Genomic DNA, 11,385 nt, shown 5'->3' on the forward strand with positions numbered 1-11,385 from the left:
GACCTGAAGCCCTGCCAATGTTTCCCTGCACTGACTCTTCTGAACCTGTGGATGTTATGTTTACACCACTCTTATAACCCCTACCATATTTTACTTTGTATAATAGTTATTTTAAATTTAATATATATTAACAGATATCAATATCTATTGAGTTTTCTTATTAATTAGGAGGTATCTGTCAATTACTGACTTGCTTAAGAACATTGATGTACATCTGCATTCTCTAGAACTCCAGTATTTTGTAAGTCATGAGGAGGTAGGGGAAAAGTTCTTTATTTAACTGTTTGTAAAATGCTTCTGGTTCCCTTGTACATGTACAAGGGACATGTGTACATGTACATGAACATATACAATGTACATGAACATGTCAAGGGGTCTGAGAAGTCTTGTCTTGAAGACACCTGTATACCTTTTTAAAATTCAATGGATATTAAATATTAAATATTAAATATTGCCAGGCACTGTGCTAAATGCTATTCAGGGCAAGGAAGGGAGTCTTGCCTTCAGAGCAATTAGCATTCAAGGTAAAGAGTAATATTAGAAAAGTTAGAAAGGTAGTTATTGATTTATTTTTTGACAAACTGATGGATAATTGACAAATAAAAGTTTATATATTTAAATGATATGTATACATTTTGAAATAACCACACAATCAAGTTAATTAACATCCATCACATCACATAGTTGCCTTTTATTTTTTTAATATAGAACACTTCACAAATTTGCATGTCATCCTAGTGCAGGAACCATGCTAAATAATCTCTGTATCATTCCAGATGTGTGCTGCTGAAGAGACAGAAGTCGAGCGTTAGCACAAGTCTTAAATCCCCTGACTTCATGAAGAGATATAAAAATTTTCCATTAGTTGTAGACATTTAAGTACACACCCTCCAATGCTGTGTTTTCCTTTGCCTTGCCCTCCCAGCCCCCAGTCCCATAGAGGAAATGAAAGACTCCGAATTTAGCTTCAAAGTCATATTTCTTTGTACATAGAAGTGTGACCATGTCTAAGGTGCCCTGAACCTATTTTTAAACTAAATGACTGGAAGAAGAGGTAGGAAATTTAATATTAGTGTTCTATTTTTTTCTTTAAAATCTTTTGGGGCTACCCTTTATTTTTTAATTATTTTCTTCTTCCATATTGGTTTTTCCACTTACAACTAAATAACAAAATGAAACGGAAGTGGAACTATTAAAAAGAAAATAATTAACAATTAGGTATTTAGAATACTTAGGATTTTGCTTTATAAAAATATTGTTAAAGCTATTACTCATGTTGAAGTTTTAGCATTCATTAATGTATGTATTTTGTGCAAAATCAGCAAATTCCACATATCCGGTTTGGCTGTTATGCACACAAATTAATGAATGTACTTTAATTAATTTGATTAATATGCAGCAGTTTAAGATCCATTTTGTATTATTAGCCCATGAAATGTTCCTCATTGAATGCTGCTGAATCAGAATGCTGTATTTGCCTGGGAAAGCTGTCTCTCTCTCTCACACACACACAGAGACGCTCTTCACAAATAATGTAAAGCTAAGATTTTCGTAATTATCATAATTCACTCATTAAGATATTAGCAAACTGTCACAACCACAAAAGATTCTCTATGCATGGAATTTTCCATCTTTTGCCTGCACCCAAGATATACATGCAGTTACAGTGCCCGAGAATGTTAAATGGAAACCCTACTTCTGCATTTTATTAGCAAATTTTGCAAACTACATACAGCTTGAGTGTTGTATAAATTTATAGTTGTACTTGCACATTTGTGATGGTGGTTTTCGGCATGAAAGTTTTATCTAAGAGCTTTTACTTGGAACTGCACAGAGCAATTCCAAAACCTCAAAACTAAAGGAAAATAAAATTGAAGTGCCTTTACAATTGTGTGATTTATACATTAAAGTATTTATTTTAAAACAAGATTAAAAATACTGCACTCCTAGAAACATTCTCTCCTGGTAGAAGCCACTCAGATGGAAAATTTCATCTATTTCAAACTGATTTTTTGCCTGAATGACTCTCACATATTTTCCTAAAACCTAGTCATGTCAAACGATTTATTCTACCTTAATAATACTGTGCAAGTAGCCAGGAAGATTCAAGTGTTGAAGTGGTAGAAGGCAGTTGGCCAATTAGGTGCTCAGCTATATTTTGATTTTCTATGCTTAGACATACTTATTCTTTTCTTACCTTCTGATCCCCTACTCAGTACTTCTAGATGAGAATTTCTGCATATTTCTGTCCTCGGAATACTTAGCCAAATTTGAGATATAGAATGCATTTTGGATCAAAATCCCAAATAAGAATAAGGCAGTGAAACCCATTTTCCCACTTTAAGAGGTAATAGAAGGAGCTCAGTATGGCATACAAAGGGCACATGTATTTCAATGTCTTTCCCAAGGCACCCCTTCGCCCCCTTCGTAGTACAGTACCATCTGGGCTATCACGACGCCCCTAGTGATAGGGATGCTCTGCATCTTATTAAAGATGACTGGCCTACAACAGAGCTACTGGGTTGCACTATAAGACGTCATTTTTTTTAAAGATTTAATTTATTTATTTGACAGAGGGAGAGAGACAGCGAGAGAGGGAACACAAGCAGGGGGAGTGGGAGAGGGAGAAGCAGGCTTCCTGCCGAGCAGGGAGCCCGACGCGGGGCTCGATCCCAGGACCCTGAGATCATGACCCGAGCTGAAAGCAGACGCTCAATGACTAAGCCACCCAGGTGCCCCAAGAAGTCATTTTTCAATGAAATAATTGACACTTTTTCTTCAGAATTTTCTCTCTTAAAAAATTATTTTTTGCTTCAACTATTATTGTCATTGACTCACCATCCTCTGGCAACGTATATTATTTTTGAAAAATTGATTTTAAAGAAAATAGCCTGCAAAATTTTCTTAACAGAAACAATTGCTAGGGGCGCCTGGGTGCCTCACTCATTAAGCATCTGCCTCGGGTTGTGATCCCGGGATCCTGGGATTGGGCCCCGCATCGGGCTCCCTGCTCCGAGGGAAGCCTGCTTCTCCCTCTCCCACTCCCCCTGCTTGTGTTCCCTCTCTCGCTGTGTCTCTGTCAAATAAAATAAAATCTTAAAAAAAAAAAAAAGAAACAATTGTTAGGCCAGAAAGTTAATGGGACTCTCTTGTCCGGATGAGTTCATACCATGATCTTGAGATAAAAAGTTATAGGATGTGGAATAAGTCTTAATTTATGATCTCAAGAAGTATGTGAGAAAGCTACAAAAGTAATTCCAGACTTTGAAATTTGGAATTTGCTTTGGAAAAAGATGATAATGGTAGCAATGACTGGAGCGTTTTCTCTAGGGGTAGCTCTGTTACCTTGATTCTACTCAACAAATCAAAGAAACTGTCATAATTTTTCTAAATAGCAGGACTGAAAAAAAGAAAACCAACATTCTAGACTAGGTTCTTATCTTAATCCACTCACACTCATGAAGAATTCTTTGAGTGAAAGAATATGAAGCTTTCCTATGACAGCACTGGCCAATCCACAGAGAAAGAGGGACTTGGCTCAGTAAGCCCTCCCCAAATGACCGTGTAACTCATTTTCTGATGACAGAAAATTGAAAATGCATAAGTCCTGAGCTTTTCCCTTTACAACACCCCATTTGGAATAAAGAAGTCATCAGAAAAATGGGATTCTTTCTTGCTAACCTGACACATACCATCCATGGACTAGAAAGGGATAATTTGTCAATACTGTCAGCTAAATGCTGCTGTGGCCCCCATCTATTACCTAAGGTCTACTTTCATTTTACCCAATTCCACGAAGTTTGTTTTATTAAAATGAAAAATGGGATTATGGTGCTCCCTAGAAAGTCATTTTATCTCCTTCCAGCTGTTCAGTGACATACTTTTAACTTTGTAAAGTCACTTGTTTATAATTTAAAGTTAGTTACTGCACACCTTGTTTACCTGTACCTAGTAGCAAATTTGTAGTGACAGAAGAAAGATCACTGAGTACCCCTAAGTCTTGTGAAGAAAGCACAATTAATAGTATCCTGTCCCCAGTTTTGGGAAATGTATGTTGTGCATATAACAGTCAGGGTTCTGTTGTAAATAATAGGAGGCATTTTCACTATTTTAGGCAAAAAGGGTGCTTTACAGGGAATTCAGAACTTAAATATTCATTAGAAGGTTGAGAAGAGCAGGCTCTCCACTGACCTCCAGGAACAACTCCAAGGACAATTTTGCAGACCCTGGCTTCCAAGGGCACTGAATCAGGAAGCTGCTGCAGCAACTGCCACCCCCAGGATCACTGCAGATCTTGGACTTTAGCAGCTTTCCAGGCATCAGGAGGCCACCACTGCGGTTGTTGGCTCCAGGAAGTTGCCACCCAGGCTGCAGTCTGCTGAGGAGAAATTGTAGCCCAACCTCTTCAGGGCCATACTGTGCCTACTAACTCCACAAGAGGAAAATGGAGGTCTCCTGCATCCCCGCTTCTCCCTCCCCTGAACTTGGCTCCACATACAGGTCTCACAAGCATGCATCTGATGGGCCAAACCTAAATGGCTTCTTTAGCTGCATAGGAGCCAGGGAAATGAAGGTTTTGTTTTGTTTTGTTTTAATTTTCTAGTCTTTTCGATCCAGGAAAGCATGCTAATAGGAGGTTAGAACAGGGTTGAGATAGTTTACCTAATCTATCCAATACCCATAGACTCATTTTCTACTACTGGTTAGCCATGCATAAAGTCCTTCATAGTTTCCTATTTTTAAAAAATTGGTGTAATTCCTTCTTCAGTTTTTTGGACATCTTACACTAGTTTTCTTAAAGTCATTTCAGATTGTTCTATCACTTCCATTTGTCAGGAGTAAATAGGTCCTGGTGTGGTAGGCAGAATAATGTCCTCCTGCAAAGATGTTTATGTCCTAATGCTTGGAACCTTTTTCTTCAGACTTTTCTTTCTTAAAAAATTATTTTTTTGCTTCAACTATTATTGTCATTGACTCACCATCCTCTGGCAACATATGTTATTTTTGAAAAATTGATTTTAAAGAAAATAGGCTGCAAAATTTTCTAACAGAAACAACTGCTGGGCTGGAAAGTTAATGGGAGTCTATTCTCTGGATGAGTTCATATCATGATCTTGAAATAAAAAGATATAGGATGCGGTAAAAGTCTTAATTTATGATCTCAAGAAGTATGTGAGAAAGCTACAAAAGTAAATCCAGACTGTTACATTACATGGAAAAGGAGAATTAAAGTTGCAGATAGAATTAAGGTTGTTAATCAGCTGACTTTAAAACAGAGAGATTATCCTGGATTATCCAGGTGGGCCTGATGTAATAACAAGGGTCCTTAAATGTGGAAGGGAGAGGTAGAAGAAGAGTTTGGAGTGTTGCAGTGTGAGAAATACTCATCTCACTGTTGCTGGCTTTAAAGATGGAGAGGAGCCATGAGCCAAGGAATACAGGCAGCCTCTAGAAGCTGGAAGGGGCAAGGTAGTCGATTCTCCCAGAAAGGAATCAGCCCTGTTAGCACCTAGATTTTAGCCCACTGAGAGCCAGTTCAGACTTCTGAACTATAAATTTTTTTTAAGGATTTTATTTATTTATTTGACAGAGAGAGACACAGCGAGAGAAGGAATACAAGCAGGGGGAGTGGGAGAGGGAGAAGCAGGCTTCCGGCTGAGCAGGGAGCCGGATGCGGGGCTTGATCCCAGGACTCTGGGATCATGACCTGAGCCGAAGGCAGACGCTTAACAACTGAGCCACCCAGGCGCCCCCTGAACTATAGACTTGAACTATAAGTTGGTGTTTTAAGCCACTGAGTTTGGGGTAATTTGTTAAAGCAGCAATAAGAAACTAATACAGCTGATAGTTAAGATTGCTGGCTGCTTTTTTCACCGCTACTTTTTTCTCATGAGCTTTGACATTTTAGCTTGTGGGTTCATCCTGAGTGGGGTTTTCCCCTGCTCTTTATACTGTCCTCACTTTGTCAACCTGTTTGTGGACACAAGGAAGCTCCCTGGGACCCCAGGTTGTAACCTGGCAATTCCATGTCCAGTCTCACAGTGATATTGGTGCTGTCCCAGGGCTAGCCAAGGGGACCAGTGGGCAGCTTGGTCCAAGTGCTGCCACAGTCAGGGAACAGCAACTGGAGCTCTTTCTGGCTTGTTTCACTTGTTAGAAAGCATGATTAGCCCTTGATTGTATGCAGGAAGTAAAGCAGTGGTCCCCAGGTGGCACAGGAAGCTCCAGTCCAGGCTATCCCACAAGAATCAGATCTTTACTTCCATGTCTGCTTTAGTGTTAAAGCTTTGTAGGCCTCTGGCTCATGACACACTTTCTGCTTTGTAGTTCTGTTTCTGGTCCATCAGGATGTTTTTCTTACCATAGCCATACTTTTCAATTTATAATATATATTTAATATATAATGTAATTTGTAAAATACATATGAAATGCTGACTGCATATTTTGTTATTGCTGTGTTTGGAGCAGAGGGGAGAAATTCCAAGCACTACCTCAACCATAAGACTGCAATATGTAGGTTGTATGATTTTTTTTTTTTAAGATTTATCTTTTCATTTTAGAGAGAGAGAGACAGCGAATGAGCCAGGGGTGGGTGGTGAGGGGCAGAGGGAGAGAAAGAATCTCAAGCAGACACCCTGCTGAGTGCAGAGCCTGATGCAGGGCTCTATCCCACGACCCTAAGATCATGACCTGAGCCAAAATCAAGAGCTGGACACCCAACCGACTGAGCCACCCAGGCACCCTGGATGTAGGATTAACATTTCACAGAACACCGTGTCCCAGGTTTTTACCATGTTTTAGTTGAAGAGAAAATATAGTAAGTGGTTAGATATTTTTATTTCTATCAGTGATTTGCTTTCTGCATTCCCAGGGATGTCACTTTCTTCAACAAATAATACCCTTTTGGCAAAGGCTTAGCTGGTTGAAAATTATAAGAGAAAGTTTCATTGTACTGCACTTTAAAGTGGTTGTTCCAGAAATTCATCTTAAAACTTGCTATTTCAGGAAGCTGGCTCAGCTCCTCCACTTTCTCTGGAGTCCATCAATTCCATAAATTGGCTAGGCGTTACTGGAGGATGATTGTTAGGGTCAGGAGGGGAAGGAACAGAACACCAGGTGTTACATTACAAAAGGTGGCATGAGTCCCTGGTTTAGTCATGTACTTTAAGAGTGTGGAAAATAGCTGTTCACAGTTAACACCAGAAGTGCTCATTAAACTGATTTTCTGTTGGGAATGATTCCCCCAAAATGTCTCAGGCTATCAAATAGCTAAAATTCTATCAGGATTATGATACCCACTGAGTTACAAGTTATAAGAAATGATACTTGAAATAAAGGCTTTGCAGGCAAATTAAAATAGTAATAATTTCAGTTAATGTAATGATATCTTTTTTTTAAATCCCTTAATATCATTCAGCCAAAATTACATATTTGGGAAAAAATGAGCTACTAAAGAAGATTTCCTAATTGTATGTAATATGCTTGAAGGCATATTGCGGATGTAATTCAGATGCCTGGACACAGAGGAAGATGGCTCTGATGATGATATTATGCAATAGAACTACATTTTAGTCACAAACAGTCATAATGTGAAATTATTTCCCAGAGAAAGGAAGCTAGGAGTGTGTTACAGCTTCCACAGTAAGCTGTGTAATCCTGGCTACACTCTGGAGATCATATTTTTACATGTATAGGCTTCTCCGTAAGCCCTCAAACCTTGCAGATCAAATTTTGACATCTAGAATCCCAGTATTTTGCAAGTGATAGCACTTATTTTCCTGAAACTCAATTGTGAGTCTCTTGCTGTCTTTGTTTAGTTTACGCCAATGTGGTATTCCCTCAACCAATTCATTTTGGCTCGCCCTTGTCTCATCTGTAGGCTAACAAAGCCCCAAAGCTGTTTCTTGAGGTGAAAGGAGAATTACTTAAACCAAGCATGAATCCTTTTAACTATTTACAACTAGAAGTAGCTGGTTTAAGTAGGGTTTTTTTGTGTGTGTTTTTTTTTTTTTAATTTTACATTGTTGAGCTACAAGTTATTGTCAAGCGATCTATCAGTTAAACTTTTACACTTACTGTAGTTCAGTGGCCACAGTATCTTACATAGAATTTCATATTGGTGCACATGTGATCTTGACAAATGACTAAAAATCAAACTGTATTCTGATTTGTGGTCTAACTCAGGTGAGTAAATTTGAATTTTTTTTTTTTTTTTTAATGCTCAGGCGGGGTTCACAAACCATACTGGTAAAGGCTCATAAAAAGTAGGTCTCATGGTGGTCTCTGCCCCTCTCCACTCCCCAAATCCCATGGTTTCTTTTCTTGCCCTTGCTGGCTCAGGGGTCAGATACCATCACCTCTGACATGTTGATTTTAGTCTTCCTGAGATAAAGGCTCAAAACCCATCTGGGCCACACTGTTGTGAGCTCTGCTTTCTCACTACCTTCAGAGCTCATGATGGTGTCTTCTCCTTTAACAAAGTTGATTCCTTTTCCATCCTCCCATGTTTCCTTTATGCTGGGCTAAATGCATTCCTCCACTGGGGTATGGCTGGGACAAGGGACTCATCCATTAGTCCTGGTTGGCTTTTGGGATAGCCATAGCTCCAAATAGGCTTCTTGGCTGGTGAGTCTGGGCTCAACAGTTGAGTCAGTCTCCCTACTAGGGCTGCAGTCAATTTATGCCCATCTCCCAGCTTCTCCTTACGCCAGCTTCATGATGGTTTATTAGTTGGATCTCAAAACTATCACAGGACAACTGTGGGCTTTAGCCTGTCATTTGGTCAGGGTTGTTGCTGGCTTGGCTTAATACATCTGAGGGAAAGCCCAGAGATGGGAGAGCAAGAAGGAACAAACAATTGTTTCTCTGGCCCTGGTCAAAATTCTCTTCAGCTGATTCTAGGCACTTAGTATTCAGGATCAGCTCAGGCTCAAGTCTTTCCAGAAGACAAAGGAAGATGAAGACCCATTCTTAATTTCAAGGCAGGTTTTGTAAGAAAACCTTCACCTATTGCAATGGGGCTGGGCAAGGTGTCTTCAGAACAAAAAAGGGAGGTGCCTGGGTGGCTCAGTCAGTTGAGCAGCTGAGTGGAAGGACTCTTGATTTCGGCTCAGGTTGTGATCTCAAGGTCGTGGGACCAAGCCCCACACTGGGCTCCACCCTCAGTGCAGAGTCTGCTTATCCCTCTCCCTCTCCCTTTGCCCCTCCCCCTCTGCCCCCCACCCCTCTCCTTGTTCGAGTGCATGCACACATGTGCTCTCTCTCTCTCAAATAAAATTTTTAAAAGTTTTTTTAAAAAGCCTCCTGCTTTTTTTGTTTCCTAGAAGACCCACTGAATAATGGGACCATCCCAGCTAAGAGGAGGGCATAGCTGGCACTAGCTGGTATAACCAATATCAGATACTGCGTGAAAATCAAGCTTTGGTTTTTCAGGTGGCCATATAATACTTGAGTAAGGTCCAGAATTAGGCTAAACTGGGTTGGTACAAACTACACCTGACCTTTTATCATTTCATGATACCAGAGAGCTGCCTTCCTGTGTTTACCCTCTGTGTGAAATAAAGACGGTGGGTATAATCCTTTCTCCCTTCACAAGAGAAAGAGTCTATATAGACATTTATTTACTCAGTTTAACTTTTTGTTTATTGAGCTACAGGTCTATAGCTGTCCATCTGCAATGGGGAAGGAAAGGGAGAGACATTCATGTCATGGCAGGACCTTTGGACTAGGACTCTGAATATCTAGGATTTGATTTGTCACTCATGAGCCAGTACTCCTTAGTTCTCAGTTGATTCCCCTGCAAAGAGGGTTGACAGTAAAAAAGCTATGAGGGTTTCCCAGTTTTGTTAAGATGGGCACATCAGAAAAGGGATGGGAAAGCTCTCAGAAAAGAAGTCTACTGACATGTTTAAGAAGTACCTAGTGAGCAGCAAACTATGTGCCAGACACTGCCAGTCTCTACAGATTAGAAATGAGGATGACACCCACACTGCCTCATGGAGACCAACACTTTTAGCCACTGAGAGGTAAAGTCACAGCCTCCAGAGATAGAAAATCATGATAAGTACTATCTTCAGTTAGGGACTTTAATTCAGTCTCCATGTTGCTGCAGGTGGCTCAATTCCAAGTAATGATGCATATGCTTCTTTTCCTCCACCTCTGCCTGATTTTTTCCCTTATATCTTCTTCCTACAAATCTGAACTAGTGCTTGGGGAAGTAAGGGGCAGTTGGTACTGGGAAATATATCAGGGATCAGGGGAGGCTTATTGCAGAAGGGACATCTTAGTTGAGACCTGAAGCTTGAATTGGATTTGATGAAGCCAAAAGGGGGGGAGTGATGGAGAAAGAACCTGTGCAAAACCCAGGGATGAGCGAGAACAGTGGACAGAGAGATGAGAGTAATTTGGGTGATTGTAATAAAGAGTCCAAAGGAGGGAGGGAAAAGAGGTGAAAAGAATGAACGTTTCAAATATTGGGATGACAGGTATGTGGGAGAGAGGTTAGGTTTGCTTTGTGCAGCAAGCTAGCTCCAGGGGCACAACTAGAATCCAGGGAGAAAATTCCAGGGAAAAGGACATTGACTAAAAATTAAACTATAGTTATGGCTTCCAGTTAGCCAGTCCTTCCAGTATTCCAGACACCATGGTAAGGATTTTATAAGCATTATCTCATTGGAGTCTCAAAACAACCATGTAAGGTAAATGTCTTGAGAAAACAGACTCAGAGAAGTTACATTAACTAGCTCAGGGTCACACAGTGAGGACAGAGTTGAGTTAGGATTCCAAAATTGCTGCTCTTGGTCACCACCGTCAAACTGCTTCCTTGTGAGGATTATGTTGTCACAGAACAAATGTATGGCTCTGAAAGTCTCCTATCACTGCTGGGATATTGTAGAGGATCCAGGCATCAAGAGAACCAGTAACCTTCTGAGAATCTTCCCATTGTGAGATCCAGGGATTCAATGACACGTCAACAGCTGGATACATAAAACAACCCTGAAAGGCAACCAGCTTCTGCATTTTGGGCGGCTTTCTGTTGTGTGTAATGAGCCCTCCTGGGGTACCTTTAAGGGGGGCATTCTCAGGCTCCATCACTGCAGAAGAGAGCACCGAAAGGGAGGCAGAGTGAAATGGACCGAATTAGGGCAGCTCAGCCCTCCAATAAAGACATGCATCTTTCACAAACATCTGCTTTAGCTAATGCTGGCCTTGGGCAGTATTAAATTATGTATTCAGCTCTTAAACTATCACAGATTCATGTTTCAAGAACATAACCATGAGAAAATATTGCACCACTAGCAGAAACAAAACAGCTCTGCTCATTTTGCATTAAATTTTTTTTTGGTGAATTTCTATAATGATTCTTCATTTTCTTTCAAATTGAAG

General features: G+C 40.2%; 1 non-coding gene across 1 annotated transcript; it reads right to left on the minus strand.

Annotated features, from left to right (window-relative positions):
* Positions 1 to 698: 698 nt before the first annotated feature.
* On the minus strand, positions 699 to 800 carry LOC116644166. The gene has a single exon (XR_004301713.1). It is a non-coding gene; the product is annotated as a U6 spliceosomal RNA (small nuclear RNA).
* Positions 801 to 11,385: the final 10,585 nt, after the last annotated feature.

The sequence above is a fragment of the Phoca vitulina genome, unplaced genomic scaffold (genome assembly GCF_004348235.1).
Source record: "Phoca vitulina isolate PV1807 unplaced genomic scaffold, GSC_HSeal_1.0 scaffold28, whole genome shotgun sequence".
Classification (NCBI taxonomy): domain Eukaryota; kingdom Metazoa; phylum Chordata; class Mammalia; order Carnivora; family Phocidae; genus Phoca; species Phoca vitulina.